The sequence below is a fragment of the Carcharhinus amblyrhynchos genome, chromosome 2, assembly GCF_965287045.1.
Source record: "Carcharhinus amblyrhynchos chromosome 2, sCarAmb.v2.hapA, whole genome shotgun sequence".
Classification (NCBI taxonomy): domain Eukaryota; kingdom Metazoa; phylum Chordata; class Chondrichthyes; order Carcharhiniformes; family Carcharhinidae; genus Carcharhinus; species Carcharhinus amblyrhynchos.
In genome coordinates, this window is record NC_137325.1 from 9,987,349 (window position 1) to 10,014,057 (window position 26,709).

Genomic DNA, 26,709 nt, shown 5'->3' on the forward strand with positions numbered 1-26,709 from the left:
GTGCTTATTAAAGTAGCAGAAAGATAACGGAACACCATGAAAAACAACATTACATTTCAGAAATTAACACTTACTCCCTCAAAGACTGAAAACCCAAAATCATCACTAGATCATCCCCTCCCCTGTTCCTATCTGCTCAAGGAGGAGGCAATGGCCCTGTGGTATTATCACTAGAATATTAATGCAGAAACTAATGTTCCCGGGGACCCAAGTTCGAATCCTGCCATCGCAGATGGTGGAATTTAAATTCAATAAAAGAAAAATCTGGAATTAAGAACCTAATGATGACCATGAAACCATTGTCAAATGTCAGGAAAAACTCTTCTAGTTCACTGATGTCCTTTAGGGAAGGAAATCTGCTGTCCTTACCCAGTCTGGCCTACATGTGACTCCAGAGCCATCGCAATTTAGTTAACTCTCAACTACCCTCCAAGGGTAACTAGGGATGGGCAATAAATGCTGGCCCAGCCAGTGACGCCCATGTCCCATGAATGAATTTTTAAAAAAGTCTCAGCAGTTGGGGGTTGAATTCGCAATTTTCCAGCTTAGATGTAAATGCCTTTGCCCACTGGCAATTGTTACTCAATCGGCTGGTTTGAGAATTTCCTATCCTTCCATTCCCTAGCTCTTGGCTCTGTTTGTTGGTGGTGAAGGGATTGAATATTTGTGGAAGGGATAGCAAGCAAGTGGTTGCTTTGCCCTGGCTGGTGTCAAGCTTCTTGTTGGAACTGCACCCATCCAGGTAAATGGGGAGTATTCCACCACACTACTGACTTGTGCCTTGTAGATGATGGACGGGCTTTGGGGGTCAGGAGGTGAATTACTCGCTGCAGGATTCCTAGCTTTTGATCTGCTCTGATAGCCACAGTATTTATATGGCTAGTCCTGCTCAGTTTCCGGTCAATGGCAACCTCCATGATGTGGGGGATTTAGTGATGGCAATGGCATTGAATGTCAAGGGGCGATGGCTAGATCCTCTCACGTTGGAGATGGTCATTGCCTGGCACTTAAGTAGTGTGAACGTTACTTGCCACTTGTCAGTCAAGGCTGGATATTGTCCAAATCTTGCTGCATTTGCTTCAGTATCGGAGGGGTTGCAAATAGTGGTGAACATTGTGCAATCATCCCCATTTCTGACCTCATGATGGAAGGAAGGTCACTGATGAAGCACCTGAAGATGGTTGGTCCTCGGACACTATCCTGAGGGATTCCTGACGCAATGTCCTGGAGCTGGGATTTTTGATCTTCAAACAGCAGAGGGTTTTCCCGATTCCCATTGACACCAATCTGCCATTCAATACAATCTTGGCTAATCTTACATTTCAACTCCAGTTTCCCATTCCCTTTCCATATTCCCTTCATTAGGGTATGAGTTCAGAAACCCTAGGGTATGTTATGAAGTTAAGTTAGACCCCAAATATTTGCTTTTTTGGCATTAATTCGGTGATTCACTTCAGGCACAATTCTACTGACAATCTGGGAAGCCGTTATCAAAATAAACTTTATTTAATAACACTGCTTAACTATGACTAATGAGTTAGCTTAACGTTCGGGGTCCTTGTGCATGAGTCGCAAAAACCCAGCTTGCAGGTGCAGCAGGTGGTCAGGAAGGCGAATGGGATGCTGGCCTTCATAGCGAGGGGGATTGAATATAAAAGTAGGGAGGTCTTGCTGCAGCTGTATAGGGCATTGGTGAGGCCGCAGCTGGAGTACTGTGTGCAGTTTTGGGCGCCGCACCTGCGCAAGGATATTTTGGCCCTGGAGGGAGTGCAGAGGAGGTTTACTAGGCTGATACCGGAGTTGAGGGGATTGAGCTATGAGGAGAGGCTGAATAAACTAGGCTTGTACTCGTTAGAGTTTAGAAGAATGAGGGGAGATCTCATTGAGACGTATAAGATGATGAATGGGATGGATAGGATAGAGGTGGAGAGACTCTTCCCGCTCAAAAAAGACAGTAGGACTAGGGGGCACAGCCTCAAGATAAAGGGGAGGCGGTTTAGAACGGAGTTGAGGAGGAACTTCTTCACTCAAAGGGTGGTGAATCTCTGGAATTCTCTGCCCGTTGAAGTGGTGGAGGCTGCCTCGCTAAATATTTTTAAGAAGCGGGTTGATGGGTTCTTGATAAGAGAGGGGATTAAGGGTTATGGGGAGAGGGCGGGAAAGTGGAACTGAGCCTCAACAGATCAGCCATGATCTTATTGAATGGCGGGGCAGGCTCGAAGGGCTAGATGGCCTACTCCTGCTCCTATTTCTTATGTTCTTATGTTCTTATGTTCTTAACATTTGAACAATACTTAAGCATGATAACATACTATTCTTAACTGCTAATCTGTCTCTATCAGTTCCAATTCAAGCAGTGATCCTAATACAGATTTAAAACCCCTCTTCAAAATCAGTTGACAAAACACACACTTACATGCCTTTACTTAGGTTGCTAGTCCTGGGGCTTCAAGAGTACTTCTGGAGAGAGAAAGAGAGACACACATCTTGCTTCTTTCAGAACATTCTTTCAGGAATCTATTTCTTTTTAATTGAAAGAGAGCTTGGTACTGTCACTGCAAGCTTAGCTCCTCCCATTAGCACAGTCCCTGGCAATCAACCTTGTCAAAACCCTACCTTCAAACCCAAGTAAACATAAATGCATTAACTCTGCTTAGACAAACACAGCATTAGCTATTTCTCCTGCAGTCTCAGCATGTTGTATCAGACAAATCAACTTCTTGCATGGCCAATCAACCTAACCTGAACATATTGTGGGAGAAAACCAGAGTACCTGGAGGAAACCCACGCACCCACGGGGAGAATGTGCAAACTCCACACAGACAGTCTAAGGGCGGAATCAAACCAGATCCTTGGCACTATGAGGCAGCTGTGCTAATCACTGTGCTACCCTGCCATCCCCAGTGGCTCACTGTGGTGGCTCTCCTCCCTGAGAACAATTAAGGATGGACAATAAATGCTGGCCCGACCGGCGACGCTAACATTCCAAGAGCAAATAAAAGAAAGCTGCTACGGTTTGAGTGATGTATATACACCCACAATGCTGCTCCAGGAAGTTCCAGCAACAATCATATATTTCCAAGTTTGTATAATGTCTGATTTGGAGGGGAATTTGTAGATGATGAGGTTCCCATGTCCCTGCTGCCCTTGTCCTTAGAAAGTAAAGTTTATTTAGTAGTCACAAATAAGGCTTACGTTAACACTACAAGTGAAGTTACTATGAAATCCCCCTAGTCAACACAATCTGGTGCCTGTGCATCTAACCAGCACGTCTTTCAGAAGGTGGGAGGAAACCCGCACAGACACAGGGAGAACGTGCAAACTCCACTCAGACAGTGACCCAAGCCAGGAATCGAACCACAGGGACCCTGGTGCTGTAAAGCAGCAGTGCTAACCACTGTGCTACCTTGTCACTCCAGTGATAGATGTTGCAGGTTCAAGGAGGTGTTGGTGAAGGAGCCTCTGCAGGTTTTTCACAATATCAGAAACTCTGGCCAGCTTAGAAAGACAGAAGAATCACTGCTCTGTTAAAATAAAGTATGAATTTCTCTAAATGCTGGCTCGCAGCATGTTGAGTAGAACGCAACGCTTGAGATCAGGATTTTTTTTGGCAATGTTTAACCTTCAGGATATTACTCAGCTCTCTTGATTCTGTAAAGCCTAAACATTGACATAGCAATTTTCCATCGTTCCTTGCTGTTGTGAGCAATAACAGATAAAAGGTCATTCGGATTCCTAAGGACATCTTGGCACGGTAATAGGTTTCTTTAAAAACAACAATAAAACAAAATCAATTGTGACAATTGCAACAGTTACACTTCAAAACCCAGCATGGTTCCTAAGATAAGGATGTCTTGAACTGCAGCTGCAAGGATTTGTTCTGACAGAGCTGGATATAGGGCAGAATTTTCCCATCCCGCCTCCCACAGGAATTGGAGTGAGCCGAGGGAGGTGGACCAGGCAAAGGTCCATTGATCTCAGGTGGGATGTTCCAGTCTCGAGGCGAGTGCAGCTGGAAAATCCCGCCCATAAAGTTTTTATCGAGGTTGATATACCCTGTGCAGTACTGAGGGAGTGCGGCACTGTCGGGGGTGTTACACCGAGGCCCCACCTGCTTACTGGGGTGGATGCCATTAACTCCACGATGTCACAGAATCCCAATGTAGAGATGCCGGTGTTGGACTGGGGTAAACACAGTAAGAAGTCTTACAACGCCAGGTTTAAGTCCAACCAGTTTATTTGATAGTAAACCCACAAGCTTTCGGAAACGGCGTTCCTTCATCAGGTGCGTGGAAGGTTCTGCACATCTGACGAAGGAACACCATTTCGGAAAGCTTGTGGGATTACTATCAAATAAACTGGTTGGACTTAAACCTGGTGTTGTAAGACTTCTTACTGTGTCACAGAGTCCCTACAGAGCACAAGGAGGCCATTTGGCCCATCAAGTCTGCAGCAACAGCAATCGCACCGAGAGCTATCCCCGTAACCCCACATTACTTAACCTGCTAGTCCCTCCAACACTAAGGTTCAATTTAGCATGACCAATGCACCTAACCAGCATATCTTTCCGTCTATGGGAGCAAACCAGAGCACCCAGAGGAAACCCGCGCAGACACGAGAAGAACGTGCAAACCCCACACAGTCAATGACCCAAGCCAGGAATCGAACCCAGGTCCCTGGCACTGTGAGGCAGCTGTGCTAACCACGGTGCTACCCTAGTGTCTGCTGCCAGGATCCCTCCCAACCATATCCACTGATGCATATTGTCAATCTACTGATAACACGGGACACAGTACACAGTAATCACATGTAAGAGTTTAATTCTACACATAAATAGAAACATAGGGCAGAATTTGACCAAGAAATGGCAAGGTGCTGTGTCTGGCGTGAAGAACAGAGTGTTTCACATTGATGGCCCCGGTGTGCTTCTGGGTTGAATCTTATGGATCACTAATACGCATTTCCACAAATTTCATGCCTTTCTAGTGGGGCATTCCCTCTGATTCCTTGTTCAGTGCAGAAGGAGGCCGTTCAGCCCGTCAAGCCTGCACCAACATCAATCACACCCAGGTCTTATTCCTGTAAACCCACGTATTACCTTAGCTAGTCCCCCTAACATAAGGTGCAATTTATCATTGGCAATCCACTAACCAGCACCTCTTTGGAGTGTGGCAGGAAACCCACGCAGACACGGGGAGAATGTGCTTACTCTACACAGACAGTCACCCAAGGCCAGAATTGAACCCGGGTCCCCGGTGCTGCGAGACAGTCGTGCTACCCGCTCTGCTACTGTACCGCCCCGCAATGACTTAACTGCAAGCACTGGGGAGCATCAGATAACAAACTCCCCAGCAGTTGTTCCACAACGACTGCAGGGGATGGCAGCCAAGAAGCCAGCAGCACACTTAACAGAGGGGGCCCTCGCCAGGTTTCTCGAGGGAGTGGCACAGAGGCAGGAAACCCTATACCAACGCTCCAGGAGATGACCATCTAGCAGAGTCCCCACCCTCGCCTGGGATGTAGTGGCAGCTCTGGTCAGTGCAAGTGAACTAAAGGAAAGGATGGGGGCAGCAGTGAACGATCTTCTGGAACCGCCGGGCCAGGTGGTAAAGGCCACACAGTTTCAGAACAAACCGTTGTTCACAACTCCAGTGAAGTTGCTTTGTTAGAAGAATGCTACACAGACTTGGTGGCACCCAGCTCAGTCGGAGGCCAGTCTGACAAGGACAGCGCTTGACAGCTGAAGGTTCAAAACCAAGTTCTGTGACCTCCAAATACGAAAGTTAGTCACCTCAATGGATCTTCCTGCCGAGAATGTTTACAGGAATGGTTCCAGAGATAAGAAACGTCACATATGAGGTAGATTGATGAAGTTGGGACTGTTCTCCTTGGAGTGAAGAAGGTTAAGAGGCGATTTGATAGAGATGCTCAAAATCATGAAGGGGCTGGACAGAGTAGAAAGGGAGAAATTCTTCCCGCTCGGAAAAGGATCAAGAATGAAAAGGCACAGATTTAAAGTGATTTGCAAAATAAGCAACTGTGATGTGAGAAAAAAATAATTTCACACAGCGAGCGGTTTGGGTCTGGAATGCACGGCCTGGGAGTGTGACGGAGGCAGGTTCCATCGAGGCGTTCAAGAGGGCATTCAATGATTATTTGAATAGAAACAATGTGGGGTTAAGGGGTAAAGGCAGGAAAATGACATTAAGTCATGACGCTCATTTGGAGAGCCAGTGCAGACACGATGGGCTGAATGGCCTATTTCTGCAAGAATTCTGTGTCTCTGTGATTCTTGTTGTACCGAGGCAGTAGCATTAAATATTTATTGGAAATGGACATCCAAACCATTTGCTCCTTCAATGGTTCTTAGTATTCTTACCATCAAAAAAATTCCTAATTTATCTTCCTTGGAACTTAAATAATTGAAGCCTTTCTTCCAGAGTTTTAGCCACTTGGTTAATCTGCCTATTTTCCTCTCTAACTATCTGCTCCTCATTTACACAACCTCCAGTGGATCACAACTTAGTGTCCATTTTCGAACTTGGATCGAGTATCTCATCAATGGCTTCCATGGTGAAAAGATAAGGGTCTACGTAGATCCTGGGGTTGCAGCAATCGGTGATCATTCCGTTTACCCAATTGTCTGTCTCCTACTCTCTCAATCAAATACCAATTCACATTACAAGATTACTTCCACTTTTGCTAATAATCTCCATTGTGGAATCTTACCAAATGCCTCCTCAAGATCCCTCTTGAGAACATGTATAGACAACCAAGTGATAAAGGAAATTGTTGGAAAAGCTCGATAGGTCTGGCAGCGCTTGTGGAGAGAGAATCAGAGATAACATTCCGACTCTGTATGATTCTTCTTCAGCGCTAAACACTCTCGCCAACTTTTACACTTGTGCCATAGAAAGCATCCTTTCCGGTTGTACCACAGCTCCTGCTGTGCCCAAGACTGCAAGTAACTACAAAGGGTCATGGATGTAGCCCACTCCATCACCCAAACTAGCCTCCCACCCATTGACTCCATCTACACTTCCTGCTGCCTCAGAAAAGCAGCCAGCATAATCAAGGACCCCAGACATACTCTCTTCCACCTTCTTCTACCAGGAGGAGGATACAAAAGTCTGAGGTTATGCACTAACCGACTCAAGAACAGCTTCTTCCCTGCTGCCACCAGACTTCCGGATAACACAGCTCATTCAAAGCCAGTGCTATTGTAACTCAAGCTTTGTATTAGGACTTGCTTACAAGCAAGGGGAAGCGATGAAATAGTGGTATTATCACTAGACTATTAATCCAAAAGCCCAGCTAATGTTCTGGGGACCCAGGGCAGATGGTGGAATTCAATAAAAGATATCCGGAGTTAACAATCTACTGATGACCATGAAACCATTGTCAGAAAAACCCATCTGGTTCACTAATGTTCTGTAGAGAAGGAAATTTGTTGTCCTTATCCAGTCTGGCCTACATGTGACTCCAGGGACACAGCAATGTTGTTGACGCTCAACTAGGGTTGGGCAATAAATGCTGGCCAGCAAGTGACACCCATGTCTCACAAATGAATAAAAATAAAGTGTGGCTTGAAACTCTCTTGTATTCCAACCTTTTGGGCTTATTCTTTCTGAAGCTTGTGCTCTGTCATTGCTTACATGGAAATGCAAAACAATAAACGTATACTGTAACTCAGTAGATTGTTCTTAAGCATCGGTCCTCCAACATCCAACACACTGCAGACACAATAAATACTCACCCTCCTTGGTATCACTTGAACAGTGATCTCTCCCAGGAGAGGATGGGTTTAGATTCCAACGTCTGCTTAATGCCCTGGGAATGATGTGCATTGCAAAGCTTGAGTAGATTTCACATTCTAACTGTCAATCAAGCTAACATTTTATTTAATATTTTAACCATCGTTTTATCCTATGCTTCCAGTTTGAAGTATTCAAGCTCTGAGCTTCACTCCCAAGGTGCATCTTTCATTGAATCCAGAGCTTATACGGTTACCTTATCATGTGTCAGTCACCCCTGAATTAGCAAGGTTACCTACTGCATGTTAAAGCACAGGGATAAACATACCAAAGGCTTGTAAATGTTTAATACAAGAAGCTGTTAGATATTGATGAAGCAAATGAAACAGAATTAGCATAAAGCACACTGCTTTTTTAAAGAAATTGAGGTTTAATCACACAAGGTGCCTTTATTGTGCATTATTTTCATTGGTACTAGGATGGTACAGACAGAAGGTCATTCAGCCCATTACGTCTACGCCAGCCCTATGGTAGAGCTATGGTAGAGAAATAATAGTAGGAGGGATTACTATTTAAAGGGCGTAAAGCTGCAGCATGCCACGGTGCAGAGGGACCTGGAGGTCCTTGTGCATGAGTCGCAAAAACCCAGTCTGCAGGTGCAGCAGGTGGTCAAGAAGGCAAATGGAATGCTAGCCTTTATAGCGAGGGGGATAGAATATAAAAGCAGGGAGATCTTGCTGCAACTGTATAGGGTACTGGTGAGGCTGCAGCTGGAGTACTGTGTGCAGTTTTGGTCGCCACACTTATGCAAGGATATTTTGGCCTTGGAGGGAGTGCAGAGGAGGTTCACTAGGCTGATACCGGAGATACGGGGGTTGGACTATGAAGAGAGACTAAATAGACTGGGTCTGCACTCGTTGGAGTTTGGAAGGATGAGAGGGGATCTTATAGAGACTTACAAGATAATGAAAGGGATGGATAGGGTAGCGGTAGAGAGATTTTTCCCGCTTAGAAAGGATAGCAGGACTAGAGGGCACAGCCTCAAGATAAGTGGGGGGCAGTTTAGAATGGAGTTGAGGAGGAACGTCTTCACTCAAAGGGTGGTGAATCTCTGGAATTCTCTGCCCGTTGAAGTGGTGGAGGCTACCTCACTGAATATATTTAAGTCACGGGTAGATAGGTTTTTGATAGGGGAATTAAGGGTTATGGGGAGAAAGCAGGAAAGTGGAACTGATCCAACTTCAGATCAGCCATGATCTTATTGAATGGCGGGGCAGGCTCGAAGGGCTAGATGGCCTACTCCTGCTCCTATTTCTTATGTTCTTATGTTCTATCCACTTATCCCGCTCTTTCTCCCCTTCACCCAATCCTCCATCCCACGTTATTATTGAATTTATTTCCCCCCCCATGCAGGGTATTCCCGATCGTAACAATTCACTGCCTTATTGTTTTTCACTCATGTTGCCCGTGGATTTTTTGTCAACCACCTTCAATACATGTCATCTGGTTACCAACCTGTCCCCGCTTGGAAATGGTGGGGGGTGGATGCCAAATTCTCCAGCTCTTCCCACTAGAGGGATCTTCCAGTCCTGCCAAAGTCAACCACCTCCAAGGGTTTCCCAAAGTTGGACAGGGTGAGGAACACAAATCATCATCAACATCAGCAGGACTGGAAGATCTGCCAATAGCCAAATGGCCTCCACCATGGGAAAACCTGCCATTGTGAGGGGAAGGGCTGGAAAACTTCACTCAGCTTCTCTGTTATTACCCTTTCATAAACCCTTCACGCTTGGATCGTCTCGATTAAATCTTCCTTTAGTCTTTTCTGCTTTGAGAAGAATTTTAAAACCTTACAGCGCAGAAGGAGGCCATTTGACCCAATGAGCCTGCGGTAACAACAATCCCACCCCCGCCCTATACCCATAACCCCACCTGTTTACCCTGCTAATCCCTTGACACTTAGAGACAATTTAGCATGGCCAAACCAACTAACCAGCACAGTGGTAAGCACTGCTGCCTGACAACGCCAGGGACCCGGGTTCAGTTCTGGCTTCAGGTCACTGTGCAGAGTTTGCATGTCCTCCCTGTGTCTGCATGGGTTTCCTCGGATTCTCTGGTTTCCTCCCACAGTCCAAAGATGTGTGGGTTAGGTTGATTGGCCATGCTAAATTATCCCATGGTGTCAAGGGGATTAGCAGGGTAAATAGGTGAGGTTACAGGGATAGGGTCTGGGTGGGATTTTGCCCAGTGCAGACTTGATGGGCCACATGGCCTCCTTCTGCACTGTAGGGATTCTACGATCTTTTGGACTCTGGGACGAAACTGGAGCACCTGGAGGAAACCCATACAAACACAGGCAGAATGTCCAAACTCTACACAGTAAGTCACCTGAGGCCTGAATCGAACCCGGGACCCTGGTGCTGTGAAGTAGCAGTGCTAACCACTGTGCCGTTGTGCCACTCAAGCTGCCCAAACACCTTTTCTCCAGTCTCTCCAGAAGATATCTTGTTCCTCTTCAGTGAAATACCTCACAGCCCTTTCAAAGGCCTTAGCCGGAGATTTCCAGCTATTCACACCAGCAGGATCTTCCAGTCCCGCCGATGGTGCGCCCCTGCCATTGGGATTCCCGATGGCAAAGGGTGCATTCAACTCAAGTGGGATCAGAAGATGCCACCGCCATGTGGGAAAATCCCATCAGTAAGTTTGAGTGATCGAGGGATAAATATTGTCTGGGACACAAAGGGTAACTCCCCTGCTCCTCTGAAACAAAGCCATGGGATGTTTTACATCCATCGGAGAGAGTGGGTAAGGCATCAGTGAAACATCTCATCAAAAAGACAATGGTGCGGCACTCCCTCAGTACCGCACCAGAGTGTCAGCCCGGGTTTCTGTGCTCAGGGCTCTGGATCTGGGATGGAAGCTGGTGACTCAGCCTGAGCTGTACAAAGCCAGGCTGCAACTAGCACCATAAGGAGCAAGCAGCGTTCCTGTCGAGACCTGAGTCAGAGCTTAGGCCACAGCAAGTACAGACATGGGAATAACTCAGGCAGCATGGGGTAAGTTACGCCTGGAGGGCTGGCACAGCCCAAACCATCACCATCAGCAGAAGTGAAAAAGGAGACTGGCATCGACCCACCCCCCCCCCCCACCCCCCTCCGCTTCCTCCACCCCCCAGGCAGATTCCTTTGGGAGTTCATCACCAGAGCATCAACCCACCTCTCTCTGTCCCTGCACACCGCATACAGTGCCAGCATACAGCCCACTGCCCTCCGTCCCTGCACATAGCACACAGTGCCAGCATAGAGCCCACCTCCCCTTGTCCCTGCACCCAGCACATAGCGCCAGCATAGAACAGCTTCTGGAAAACAGATACGAGTAAAGAGAAAATATCACTAGGAAAAGAACTTTTCGATAAAACCAATTAATACATTGATGTTCTTTCTGTAAAGTAGAAGAAGTTGTAGTTAACGTCTTACGTTCATATCAAGACCAGAGGGTAACAAATAGATATCTCCTCTTTCACTGAACTCCCTCATCCCTGACACCTCTGCACCCTCTCTAAGGACTTTGCATTCTTCCTAAAGTGTGGGGCCCAGAATAGTCCATAACACTCTGGGGAGGGAATTTTCCCATCCAGCCCACAAACCCCAGGGCAGCACAGTGGCACAGTGGTTAGCACTGCTGCCTCACAGCGCCAGGGACCCGATTTCGATTCCGGCCTCAGGTCACTGTCTGTGCAGAGTTTGCACATTCTCCCCGTGTCTGGGTGGGTTTTCTCCGGGTGCTCTGGTTTCCTCCCACAATATGAAAGACATGCTGGTTAGTGCATTGACCCAAACAGGTGCTTTGGGTCAATGCACCTAACCAGCACACTGGCGCCAGAGTGTGGCGACTAGGGGAATTTCACAGTAACTTCATTGCAGTATTAATGTAAGCTTTACTTCTGACTAATAAATAAATGATATTAATAATAATAAAGATATTTCCTCTTTCACTGAACTCATCCCTGATGGCTCTGTACCCTCCCTAAGGACTTTATATCCAACCTGAAGTGTGGGGCTTAGATCCAGCAGTCAGTGTGGTGTTTAACAGAGATGGTAAAATCCTATGCATGGAAGTACCTGTACCCTTTATGGTACGTGTGTAAATAATTCTACTTAGGTCCACAAGAATGGTCCCGGGAATGAAAGAGCCTGGCCCTGTACTCGATGGTGTTTAGAAGGATGAGAGGGGATCTCATTGCAACTTACAGAATACTGAAAGGCCCGGATAGAGTGGACATGGGAAAGGTGGTTCCATTAGTAGGGGAAACTAGGGTCCATGGACACAGCTTCAGAATATAGGGATGGTCCTTTAGTTCCGAGACGAGGAAGAATTTCTTCAGTCAGAGAGTGGTGAATCTGTGGGATTCATTGCCACAGAAGGCTGTGGAGGCCAGGCCATTGAATGTATTGAAGACAGAGATAGATCGGTTCTTGATTGGTGAGGAGATCAAAGGTTATGGGGAACAGGTAGGAGAATGATGTTGAGAAACTTGTCAACTATGATTGAATGGTGGAGTAGGCTCGATGGGCCTAATGGCCTAATTCTGCTCCTACAGCTTATGGTCCAATGGTCTTGTCAATAAATACTTACAGTTAAGCTACTGAAGACGACAAAGTTTTCTTTAAGAGACGTCGTTCTATAACCAACATCTTCCCAATATCGCCTTGTTTTTGCCTATGGTTTTGCTTTCCATCTGTTTGTGCTGTTTGGCTGGCTATGGAGCTCTTTGAGACTGATTCAGAATTCTTAATTGTAGTCAAGGGTTACCACGGTTACAGGTGGTCCTTGTAATGGAAAGAAGCTCACAGCTGTTCCATTTATTTTCACTTCCAACCTCTTATAATAAATTCTGTACACCACATATCACAAATGGCAAGTGGGAGTCGTTTTAGTTCAGATATCTTCTCAAAGGATTGCTACTCTATATCTCCCCTCCCCCACACAATGTTTTCTGTGCACAGGACATGTAGCTTCCTCTTGCACTTTGATATCGCGTCAGCCACAGGTTATACTCTCACCTCTGAGTCCAAAGGCCGTGGGTTCAACAAGTCCCAATCCAGAGATGCGAGCACAAACTTCTAGGTTCACACTCCAATGCAGTACTCAGGGGGTGCTGCACTGTCAGAGGCGCCATCTTTCAGGTGAGCTGTTAAACTGAGGCCCCATCTCAGATGGGTGTAAAAGATCCCATTACTCTATCGCAAAGGTGAGTACAGGAGTTATACCCATTGTCCTGGCCAAAAAAACTCTCCTGCAATCACTAGCCTGAAACGAGGTTATCTGGGTCATTGTTTTCCTGGGGGGATCTTGCTGTGTGCAATTAGGTTGCCCATTCCCACACTGCAACAGTAGCTGCACTTCAGAAGTATAGCCGGTTTGATACGGTGGCACAATGGTTAGCACTGTTGCCTCACTGTGCCAGGGACCTGCATTCAATTCCAACCTTGGCTGACCATGCAGTGTTAGCACATTTGATTTGATTTATTATTTTCACATGTATTAGGTTACTATGAAAAGTATTGTTTCTTGTGCGCTGTACAGACAAAGCATACCACTCATACAAAAGGAAAGGGAGGGTAGTTAGCACTGTGGCCTCAGAGCGCCAGGGAGCTGGGTTCGATTCCCAGCTTGGGTAACTGTCTGTGTAGAGTCTGCACATTCTCCCCGTGTCTGTGTGGGTTTCCTCCGGTGCTCCAGTTTCCTCCCACAGTCTGAAAGATGTGCTGGTTAGGTGCATTGGCCACACTAAATTCTCCCTCAGTGTACCCAAACAGGTGCCAGAGTGTGGTGACTAGGGGATTTTCACAGTAACTTCATTGCAATGTTAATGTAAGCCTACTTGTGACTAATAAATCAGTGTTACAGTCATAGCATTCTCCCCATGTCTACGTGGGTTTCTTCTGGGTGCACCGGTTTCCTCCCATACTCCAGAGATGTGCATGTTAGATGGATTGGCCATGGCAAATTGTCCATTTGTGGCCCAAGATGGGTAGGTTAGAGGGATCAGCGGAGCAAATGCGGAGAGTTACGGGGATAGGGCGGTGGAGGGAGTGGGTCTGGGTAAGATGCTCTGTTGGAGAGTCGGTACAGACTGGATGGGCTGAGTGGCTTCCTTCTGCACTGTAGGGATTCTACAATTGTATGAAAAGCACTGTAAAATGCTTTGGGAAGCCTATGGTCATAAAAGGTGCTATATAAATGCAAGTCCTCATTTAGTATTTGAATATGAACCCAAAGAGTGTTACCAGGTTCTCAGGCGAGACTGGCTATGAGGATCTTCTTGCTCTCTTTAAATATCCTCATCTGCACTTCTGGGATTGTGGATGAAGGCCAGGAGGAGAAATCCGAGATGGTGTTTTCTTATCCTCCCTAAGCTGGAAATACTGAGACTGGTTATAACGTCTCACTTTCTAGCCTGGCTGAATTCGGCAAGACAGCTCGCAGGAACCTCCTGGCCTGAATGGCTCGGTAAGAAACCAGGGAAAAATCTTTCGTTTTGTTTATTCATTAATGTCACAAGTGGGCTTACATTAACACCGCAATGAAGTTACTGTGAAAATCCCTCAGTCGCCACACTCCGACGTGTGTTTGGGCACACTGAGGGAGAATTTAGCATGGCCAATACACCTAACCAGCATGTGTTTTGGACTGTGGGAGGAAACCAGAGCACCCGAAGGAATCCCACGCAGACACAGGGAGAATGTCCAAACTCGGCACAGGCAGTGACCCAAGCTGGGAATCGAACCTGGATCCCTGGCGCTTTGAGGCAGCAGTGTTAACCACTGTGCCACCGTGCCACCCCATTTATGTAGCAGCCTCCACAAACACACTACAACGCAGTGTTTGCCGCATACAGTCACGGTTGCGATGTAGAGGATAGTGGCGTTTAATTGCCATCAATCGTATAGTAATGAATGGGTTGGCATGGCAACAACAGTTGGCTTTTCTGTGAGGCAACGGGTAATATTTGAACATCCGCTTACATTTTTCAGTTTTACATCACCTAATTAAATAAACCAACCATCTTGATCTTGCAAATTCATAAATAGAAACTCTGCCACTGATATTGAAAACACAGTGCGGTGTTCCCTCTCTGACTCACAAGTAATAAAATGAGTCCGGGACACTCAAATCGGTTTATTGAAGGCAAATATGCCTGTACAAAAGCTAGAAATCATGCGAGCTCATCTAATGCTCACAACACCACATATAAATTAGATTAAAATATAAAAGCGCATTGTTGCGGACGCCGGAATCTGAAACAAAAACAGAAAATGCTGGAAAATCTCAGCGGGTCTGGCAGCATCTGTGGTGAGTGCGGTCGAGTGGCTGCCCACCCGGTGGTGAACTTCTGCAGAAGTTAAGCAGAGGTTAGCTTATGAGGAGAGATTGAGTAGATTGGGCCTGTACTCGTTGGAGTTTAGAAGGCTGAGGGGGGATCTTATGGAGACTTACAAGATAATGAAGGGGCTGGATAGGGTAGAGGTAGAGAGATTCTTTCCGCTTAGAAAGGAAACCAGAACTAGAGGGCACAGCCTCAAAATAAGGGGGGAGTGGGGGGTGCAGTTTAGAGCAGAGTTGTGAAGGAACTTCTTCTCTCAGAGGGTGGCGAATCTCTGGAATTCTCTGCCCATTGAAGTGGTGGAGGCTGCCTCGTTGAATATATTTAAGTCACGGGTAGATGGATTTCTGACAGACAGGGGAATTAAGGGTTATGGGGAGCAGGCAGGAAAGTGGAACTGATCCACTTCAGATCAGCCATGATCTTATTGAATGGCGGGGCAGGCTCGAAGGGCTAGATGGCCTACTCCTGCTCCTATTTCTTATGTTCTTATGAAGGCCGTGGTAACGTGTGCCACACACTTCGGCAAATGCTGATCGGCTCTCCAGAACGCTGTGAGCTGCAGAAGAATTGCTGAAGCACATCACTGGTCTACCAGACAGTATACTGCTGCAGCAGAATGGAACTTGTTTATGCATTGCTGTACTTACCCACTTCAGCTCGTGAACCATATAGTCAGCAAACAACCCGTGTCACTAGAATCATAGAATCGCCTATAGTGCACAAGGAGGCCATTCAGCCCACTGACTTCCATCCCCCCGGCCCTTTCCCGCAACATATTTTACCCTGCTAATCCCTTTCATTTACACACCCCAGGGACACTAAGGGGCAATTTAGCATGGCCAATCCACCTAACGGGCACATCGTTGGACTGTGGGAGGAAACCAGAGCACGCCGTGCTCTGGGAACTACAATTTCCAATAAAACCAAACTTAAAGCTTATTTGCTAGGGTCACAAGTAGGCTTATATTAACACTGCAATGAAGTTACTGTGAAAATCCCCTAGTCACCTACGCTCTGGTGCCCGTGCAGGGCACTGAGGGAGAATTTAGCAAGGCCAACGCACCTAACCAGCGCGTCTTTCGGACTGTGGGAGGAAATTGGATCCCCCAGGGTAAACCCACAGAGACACAGGGAGAATATGCAGAGACAGTGACCCAAGCCGGGAATCGAACCCAAGTCCCTGGTGCTGTGAGGTGGCAGTGCTAACCACAGCGCCACTGTGCCACATGAGCTTCTTATTTTACCTATCTCATTTCGATTATAGAAATTGGAGGTGAATCACTATTTTACCCACTGTTTTCCACGTTGAGGGTATTAGTTACCCCCCTCCCCCACAGTTTTCATTAATTTTCCACGTTTCTGTGGCTTCAAATAGTCAATTTGATTTGACAATTTACTTCTTTTAACATCCGATGAAACAGTAGTGTACATCCTCTCTGAATTACTATTGTAGTAATAAGGCCAATCGCAGCAGCACCTATTTATGTGACAGGCCAATAGATGCAACAGTCCCTAAACCTGCTAGTGTCCCAGTTTGCAGAGAACCAATTATTCATTTTGTCACCTAGCGGTGAAGCTACAGAGACCTGTGATTGAATTTACAGGATAAATAACAGCAGCCAGGCACTCCTAATGATCGGGAGAGGCAAAGAGAGAGGTACTGGAATGTACGTGCAAGAGACAAGAGAGGCAGAGAGTTAGAAAAAGGGGACAAAAAAGAGAGAGAGAGAGTTTGATAGTAAAAGGAATCTTCAGATGTTGGGGTAGGGAATTGGCTGGGCTGTTTATCATGAAGGTGGTGACAGAGAGGGGATAGCCTTGTGGTATTATCGCTAGACAACTATTCCAGAAACTCAACTAATGTTCTGGGGAATCGAGTTTGGATCCTGTCACGGCAGACAATGAAATTTGAATTCAATAAAAAATTTGGACTAAGGATCTAAGAATGACCATGAAACCATTGCTAATTGTCGGAAAAACCCATCTGGTTGACTAAAATCCTTTGGGGAAGGAAATCTGCTGACCTTATCTGGTCTAGTCTACCCGTTGAAGTGGTGGAGGCTGCCTCGCTAAATATTTTTAAGAAGCGGGTTGATGGGTTTTTGATAAGAGAGGGGATTAAGGGTTATGGGGAGAGGGCGGGAAAGTGGAACTGAGCCACGACAGATCAGCCATGATCTTATTGAATGGCGGGGCAGGCTCGAAGGGCCAGATGGCCTACTCCTGCTCCTATTTCTTATGTTCTTATGTTCTTATGTACATGTGACTCCAGGGTCACAGCAATACGATTGACTCTCAACTGCCCTCGGGTAACTAGGGATGACCAGAGCCTTATACAGCCTCAGAAGTACATCCATTTGCTGTAGTTGTTTGTGGGTGCAAAGAGATTATTCTATTGGTGGAGCCTGATGAAATGTTGTCACCATTCCTTCTAGCATCAGAAAGAATGATGTTTAATTGATTCATAAATCAGATTTTGTTCTCCGTTTATCACAAGACAGCTAGAAATCGATTACAGGAAAACACTGATCACCTCTGTATTGTCAATGCAATGTAAAGTCCCAGAAGCTCACAGTCCTTTGCCCACATCTGATTCACCCTCAAACTTGACTCACTGTGTGAAAATAAAACCTTTACACTCAGTGGCATGGCAGTATTGAGTGAAAGGGAAGTCATATGAATCCATATACATCTACATGTCATATACATCTCCGTAAGGTCACCTCTCATTCTTCTAAACTCCAGTGAGTACAGGTCCAATCTGCTCAACGTCTCCTCATAAGAAAATCCCTCCGTGCCTGAGATCAGTCTCGTGAACCTAGCTAAATGGATTCAGAACTGGCTTGGCCGGAGAAGACAGAGGGTAGCAGTGGAAGGGTGTTTTTCTGAATGGAGATCTGTAACTAGTGGTGTTCCGCAGGGATCAGTGCTGGGAAATCTGTTGTTTGCAATGTATATAAGTGACTTGGAAGAAAATGTAGCCGGTCTGATTAGCAAGTTTGTGGATGACACTAAGATTGGCAGAGTTATGGATAGTGATGAAGATTGTCAGGGAATACAGCAGGATATAGACAGGCTAGAAAATTGGGCAGAGAAATGGCAGATGGAATTTAATCCAGACAAATGCGAGGTGATGCATTTTAGTAGATCCAATTCAGGTGGGAGCTATAAAATAAATGGCAGAACCATCAGAAACATAGACACACAGAGAGATCTGGGAGGACAGGTCCACAGATCCTTAAAAGTGGCAGCATAGGTGGAAAAGGTGGTGAAGAAAGCATAGGAATGCCTACCTTCCTCAGAAGGGGCATCAAGTATATCAGTTGGCAAATTATGCTACAGTTACATAAAAAATGTTGGTTAGGCCACATTTGGAATACTGTGTCCAGTTCTGGTCGCCACACTACCAGAGGGATATGGAGGCTTTGGAGGGAATACAGAAAAGGTTTACCAGGATGTTACCTGGTATAGAGGGGATTAGCTATGAAGAGAGATTGAATAAACTGGGATTGTTCTTCCTGGAAAGACAGAGACTGAGGGGGGCGACCTGATAGAGGCTTATAAAATTATGAGGGGCATAGACAGGGTGAACAGTTGGAAACTTTTTCCCAGAGTAGAAATGACAATTACAAACAAGCACAAGTTCAAGATAAGGGGGGGGGAAGGTTCAGTGGAGATGTGTGGGGGGGGAGTTTTTTACATAGAGGGTGGTCATGTCACCAAGGCAAATTCCTCTGTCATCAAGTCCTGGAGTGGGATTTGAACCCAAATCCTCTGGCTCAGAGGCAGGGAAGTTACCCACTGCACCACAAGATCTCATTTCCAGGGACTTGGTCATACTGGAAACTGAGTAAATTAGGATTAAAATCCCAAGTGCTGGCTCATGACCACGGTGTTTAAAATAACAGTAGAATTGATATTCTAGCGATAGAATGATAGGATAGTCCAGAGGAAAAGAAACACAATCTTAAAGTAAGATCAAAACTAGCCCAAAGTAAATTAGGAAATATTTCTTTACACATAAGGTTGTGCGAATTAAGGATTATCTGAGATCATAGTAGATGCCATTTAGCCCTCTCCGAGAGGGCATCTTACCCAGGCTCTCTCCCCACTCTATCTCTGTAAACCATACATTTACCATGGCTAATCCACCAAATCGACACTACTTTGGAAGCTAAGGGGCAATTTAGTGTGACCAATCCACCTAAACTGCACATCTTTGGAGTGTGGGAGGAAGCCAGAACACTCAGAGGAAACCCATGGGGAGAACACGCAGACTCCACACAGACAGTGACCCAAGCCAGGAATCGAACCCAGGTCCCTAGCACTGTGAAGACAGCAGAGCTAACCACTGTGCCACATTTCTGGATTTTTAAGCCATTTTTTCCCTTCACAAAGAATTTGAAAATGACCCTCATTGCTTTCTCATGCTTTGCTGATAAGGAAGATACATTCCCGGGATTTTAACAAAAGCACCTGGATGAAGGATGGTGAAAATTTTAAATGGAAGCTGTTTTTCCCTGGAGTCTGAACAAAATGCAATTTATTAGCCTGTCTCAGCACTTGAAAAGCAATTTACTGGCTTGTCCAAGGAACTGCAGCTTTTTTTTACACCGCTGATCTTTTATAACCAATGGAGCAAATGACTAAGAGAATTGAGCTGTGTGAACCAGCCGTGAACCAGCCAAACAGGCTCACTTGTAAACCCTTCCAGCAATCACCACTGGGAGGCAGTAAGAGCGGGAGAGATTCCTGATCAGTCATGTGATGGAAAGATCTTTGGAGCCTCTACCTTCACTGTGTAAAATGAGCAGCAGGCTCACTGTCAAACATTTTGTGCTAAGATGATGGTTAGTGACATTTAAGACTTACCTCGATAGGCACATGAAGAGGTGGGTATAGAGGGTTACAGGCGGTTGGTCTCGGTGGGATAACATGATCGACGCAGGTGGGCCAAAGGGCCTGTGCTGTGTTGTTCTTTGATGAATAGATAGCCCTCGTTACGTTAGAAAGCCCTTTGATCTTCCTCTTAGGAAATGGAGATAAAGAGAAGAGGGACGGATAGATACAAGGAAACAGATTTTCCAAAAAAGACAGACTATCAGAGGTTTTTTTCATAGAATCCTACTGTGCAGGAGGAGGCCAGTCGTCCCATCAAGTTTGCACCGTACCCCCCCAAGAGAACATCTCACCACCCAATCCCCATAACCTCGCAGATTTACAATGGCTAACCCATCCAACTGAAACATCCTTGGGCACTAAGGGTCAATTTAGCATGGCCAATCCACTTAACATGCATACCTTTGGACTGTGGGAGGAAACCGGAGCACCCGGAGGAAACCCACGCAGACGCAAGGGAGAATGTGCAAACTCCACACAGACAGTGACCCTAGCCGGGAATCGAACCCAAATCCCTGGTGCTGTGAGGCAGCAGTGCTAACCACTGTGCCCCGGTGCCACCCCAAATGTTTGCAGGAGGGTTTCTGCTGAGCGAAAGAGATTAGCAATGGCCGAGGATAGGTAGCAAACATTGTCAAATAAGGCAAGTACAGTGAATCACCAAAGTGTAGAAGGATGGCATGTTCTTTATTTTGTATCACCACTTGCAGAAAAGTCACTTTCGTTGGATTAAGTGGCTGGGATTGTACCAGCCTGGGTAAAACAGATAGTGTCGGAATGGATATCCACTGAACATAGAAGAGAAATAGATTGGCGTTGGGGACCCAAACTGATAAGCTGTACAGAATTCTAAGTGTGAACGGTGAGGATGTTTCCACGATAGGAAACATACTCTCCACGTCTCCTCTATCGAGGCCTCTCAGCGTTCTGTAAGTTTCAATAAGATTCCCCCCAATCCTTCCAAACTCCATTGAGTACAGAAGCAGACTCCTCACATGACAAACCCTTCATTCCTGGAATCATTCTTGTGATCCTCCTCTGGACCCCCTCCAAGGGCAGCTCATCCCTCCTTAGATATGGGGCCCACAATTGCTTATAATATTCCAAATGAGGTCTGACCAGAGGTTATACAGCCACAGCAGTACATCCCTTCTCTTGTTATTTTGGCCCTCCAGAAATGAATGCTAACATTGAATTTGCTTTGAAAAGAACAATTTTTGTACAGACTGAGCACTTTTGTAATTAATCTTCTTTGCATTTCACAATACAATCCCCTCCCACACCACAGTAATTATAAAGCTCTTCAGAATGACGCTGTTCTAATTACTATGCTAATCATAGAGACCCTACAGCACAGGTAGAGGCCATTCAGCCCATTGAGTCAGCACCAACCACAATCCCACCCAGGCCCTACCTCCATATCCCCTACACATTTACCCACTAATCCCTCTAACCTACACATCTCAGGATACCAAGGGCAATTTTAGCATGGCCAATCAACCCAACCCACACATCTTTGGACTGTGGGAGGAAACCGGAGCACCCGGAGGAAACCCATGCAGAGGCAAGGAGAATGTGCAAACTCAGCACAGACAGTGACCCAAGCTGGGAATCGAACCCAGGACCCTGGAGCTGTAAAGCAGCAGGGCTGATCACTGTGCCACCGTGCCGCCCAATGATAGTTAGCCTGCAAATAGTATTTTTTATATTTGATCTTGCAACATTAGCAACGGAAGGTCAAAAGAACATCGGATCTCAGGGGCAACAGCTGTGATTTATTTAGTAGCAACACGGACGACAAATTTATCCGACATACTTCGGCCTACACAGACTACAAATTGGTGTTTGTACACTGGACATGGTTTCGTAAATCAACAGCAGGGAAGAAATAAAGGAAGACTATATTTTTCTGCCGCATTTGGATACCCCAATGTGGTTTACAACCAATACAGTGAGAAGTGTCACAACACCAGGTTAAAGTCTAACAGTTACGCTGCAGGAAAGGATGTCTCGAGGCGTGGTTCATCGGTGAGACTATGCAGACACTACGATAACAGATGAACGGACACCGCACAACAATAGCCAGACAGGAGTGTTCCCTTCCAGTCTGGGAACACTTCAGCAGTGAAGGGCATTCAGCCCCTGATCTTCAGGTAAGCATTCTCCAAGGCAGCCTTCACGACACACGACAACGTGCAGTTTTGGGCGCCGCACCTGCGCAAGGATATTTTGGCCCTGGAGGGAGTGCAGAGGAGGTTTACTAGGCTGATACCGGAGTTGAGGGGGTTGAGCTATGCGGAGAGGCTGAATAAACTAGGCTTGTACTCGTTAGAGTTTAGAAGAATGAGGGGAGATCTCATTGAGACATATAAGATGATGAATGGGATGGATAGGATAGAGGTGGAGAGACTCTTCCCGCTCAAAAAAGACAGTAGGACTAGGGGGCACAGCCTCAAGATAAAGGGGAGGCGGTTTAGAACGGAGTTGAGGAGGAACTTCTTCACTCAAAGGGTGGTGAATCTCTGGAATTCTCTGCCCGTTGAAGTGGTGGAGGCTGCCTCGCTAAATATTTTTAAGAAGCGGGTTGATGGGTTCTTGATAAGAGAGGGGATTAAGGGTTATGGGGAGAGGGCGGGAAAGTGGAACTGAGCCACAACAGATCAGCCATGATCTTATTGAATGGCGGGGCAGGCTCGAAGGGCTAGATGGCCTACTCCTGCTCCTATTTCTTATGTTCTTATGTTCTTATGTTCTGCGCACATGAGGACGGCCTCAATCAGGATCTTGGGTTCGTGTCACACTATCTGTAACTCCCACGACCCACAAATGGTGACAGAAACGATACTCCGAGGACCGGATATGTCAATTAAAAACAGAAAATGCCGGAAATGTCAACAGATCGGGCAGCATCTGTGATGAGAGAAATAGAGCAGGTCAATGGCCTTTCTTCTGAACTGGAGTCAGTGGGATCTGATGAAAGCTCATTGACTGGAAGTATTAGGTTAGAATTTCCCATAGCTACAGGGCATCAGGAACATATAGGGGTGCCAAGACTGCATGTGCAGGTCGCAGGTCACAATCGTCCTGAGGGGGGAGGGCAGGTTGGCCTTTTAACTGTCCATCTCCAAGCTTGCTGTCCTATTAAGAATGCTAGTCAGACTCCAGATGCTGAGAACCAGTCACTCTGGAACCTCAGCCGCCAAACTGGGAGGGGTGGAGGATGCTGAGGCATGATGGAAACTGTGAGGGTACCTCAGCACAGTGGCACAGTGGTTAGCACTGCTGCCTCACTGAGTCAGGGACCCGGGTTCAATTCCAGCCTTCGGTCACTGTCCATGTACATTCTCCCCATGTCTGCTCCGGTTTCCTCCCACGCTCTGAAAAACATGCTGGTTAGGTGCATTGGCCATGATAAATTTTCCCTCAGTGTACCTGAACAGGTGCTGGAAAGTGGCGACTGGGGGATTCTCACAGTAACTTCATTGCAGTGTTAATGTAAGCCTACTTGTGACTAATAAGTAAGTAAATCTGGCCCCTAACCATGACTGGTGTCCCAATGTGTGCAGCTGGTGGGCAAACTTCCCAAATGGAGCTCACGTAAGTACATTGCTCAGTGGGGAGAGGGTCGGGTCGTTTCTGGGTAGTACTTGGACATTACCCTTGGGTATTTCCCCTGGCAATGCCTGGGCAGTACCTGGGTTGGGGTGCTGCATGCTGTGGAGAGGGGTGTAGAGTGTGTGGGGAGGACGATGTTTCCTGTCGAGTTTTCGTGCTCTGGGACGGCATTTAAAAATGGCGCCCACTTTTACAGAAACAAAGTTATTGGTGGAATGGATTCAATGAGAACCAAAGTGATGCTGTGGGACCCGCCCCTTTGTTCCCAATGAGACGGCGGAGGAAGCTGCCATTGGTGCCAATGGCTTCAACGCCACTTTTCACTCCCTCTGTCACAGTCTGCCAAATACAGGCATAACTCCTCCCATTGGCCAAGGACCAGCGAAACAAAGACAGAAGACTTTGGGTGAGAGATGGAGGGGTCAGGTGTGAGGGAGAAATTTCTGACGCACTCATTGGCAATGAGCTGGAACTCGCTGCCTGTGAGGGTGTTCATAAACTCATAAGATATAGGAGCAGGATTAGGCCATTCGGCCCATCAAGTCCACTCCACCATTCGATCATGGCTGATATGCTCCTCATCCCTATTGTCCTGCCTTCTCTCCCTTTGGTGGAAGTGAATGATTGAAAATTGGATGGGCTCTCAAGGGAGATAAGCGTGTAAGGAGCTACGGGGGTTTGGAGTGGGAGAACAGGGCTGACTGGAGCGCTCTGCACAGAAAGCCATTGAGTCATCACAGCCAAAACAATCCTCCCCTGAGCTGGCACCGACACACGCACGCTGTCCAGCAGACACACTCCAGACTGCATTGCAGAGCAGCAGATATTTACCCACTCCTTACATTAACGAGTTCCATCGGAACATCCCCCAACTGTTGTCCTGCCTGATAATTGAATGCTCCCCATCCCAATCTGCAACTCCTCCCGACACACACGCCAATGGCGGGTAAGAGTGGGAGAGAATCCCGGTCCACCATGTGATGGAAAGAACGTCAGCTATCACCATCCATATCCTCAGACTGCAGCATGAGTGTTACCATGCGTGTTATCACGCATGTTAAAGCCAGGCTCTCAGAATGAACTGTGAACATACCGTCATCCGCACCACTGTTTATTTATAACCCCCTGGTTCCGGCTTTATCCATAATCTCCCCTCGGAGTCACACTGTGCAGAAGGGAACTTTCAGGCCACTAAGCCTGCACTGACGAAACTACACGAAGGGCAGGATTTTCCAGTCCCGCCCACCATGGGAATTGTAGCCGGCGGGGTACAAACCATGCAAAGGTCCATTGACTTCGCACAGGACCTTTCGGTCTTGGAGCCAAAGTGGCTGGAAAATCCCATCCTAATTCTACACTAATCCTGTTTTCCAGCACTTGGCCCTTTGCCTTGAATGTTACAACATTCCGAGGGGTCAGTATGGACTTTTAAAGGCTGTGAGGTTTCCCACCTCGACTATCCTCGGAGGTAGTGCAGTCCAGATTCTCTGGGTGAAGAAAAATGTCTCCTCAAATCCCTTCTAAACCTTTTGCACCCCCCCCCCCCATTCTAAAATTGTCCCCCTCTCCATGTTATTGATTTTAAGCTGAGGGGCAGCATAATATACGACTAGAATCCTTACAGTGCCATTCGAGCCTGCATTGACAACAATTCCACCCTTCCCCCCTCAACCCCACGTATTTACCCTGCTAGTACCCCGGACACTCAGGGGCAATTTAGCATAGCCAAACAACCTAACCTGCATACCTTGGTGGGCCGAATGGTCTCCTATGATCTTTGGAGTGTGGGAGGACACCCATGCAGACATGGGGAGAGCGTGCAAGCTCTCCCCATGTCTGCATGGGTGTCCTCCTACACCCCACACAGTGGTAACCCACACTCCACACAGACAGTGACCCAAGGCCAGAATCGAACCCGGGTCCCTGTCGCTGTGAGGTAGCAGTGCTAACCACTGTGCCTTTGAAGGCTGGGCGTACACTTTGGGCTTTCCCTACTCCTCCGTTGTGACTCTGCCAGGGGTATGGCGGAAATGCTATTTACATGAAAACAAAGCACCGGGTTTGCAGTCCCATAATGAGGCGAGAGCATCTCGGAGAAAATTCTTGGCTGATATTCCTGCCTTGTAATGAGTCAATACTGCTTACTGCTACAGTCTATCTTCGGTGCTTGCTGCTTGTACAATTTACAGCTCCTGTGTAGCATAATCATGGCCCTCCTGAACCTGTCCCCTGTGTGCTGTTTGATTACAAGATTCGGGATATTTGCAATCCCGTGATTGATAATCTGTCATTCTAACATATGTAGATTTACACATCCTAATGGATATAGATCAAATCTTCGCATTGATGCAGCGATAGTTTATTGCCGTGCTTAATTTTGTACACATCTTAGTTTTTTTGCTTAATGAAGCAAACCTCTGTAATTGTAGATTTCCTGATTCAATTTGGGTTCTCCAAATAATGCATTCAGAACAATTCATTATAAAATGTGCTGAGCCTGAGACTAAATGCAATTTCCACAATAGCTTATTACTGGTAATTTTGGACAGAATATTAATAGCGTTGGAGTATTTACCCTCAGGAGATTTGAGAGGCAGGAATATATTGGATATGCAAATAATGTTTTTCAGCAATTGATTTTTTTTTTCCTTAACGTTATTTGGGCTTAGTTTGGTCTGTGACGGGAAACACCACACTGGCCAACAATGGTTCTCTCCCCCATCCTGCTTCCCTCTTCCCCTGCTCCAGAAATGGCATATTGACCCGGGTTTTGAAGTGATAGTAGATCTGGTGTCCCTTCACCAGATCCCCTTTATTAACAAACCCTCTTCCAAACCCTGTAAGAGTGCTTCAACTACACAGTCAGAATCAGGAGTGTCAGTAACCCTGACACTTACATATACATATACAGGTGAGATTCCCTGATTGGGCAGGCAGTTATGTAACCACCCCCACCCGTCCCCCCTCCCCTGCCGTGCCCACCTCGACTAAAATGGGTCTGAGGGCGGGAAGATGTCAGCACGCCGGCATCTCTCTTTCCCACATCAATGA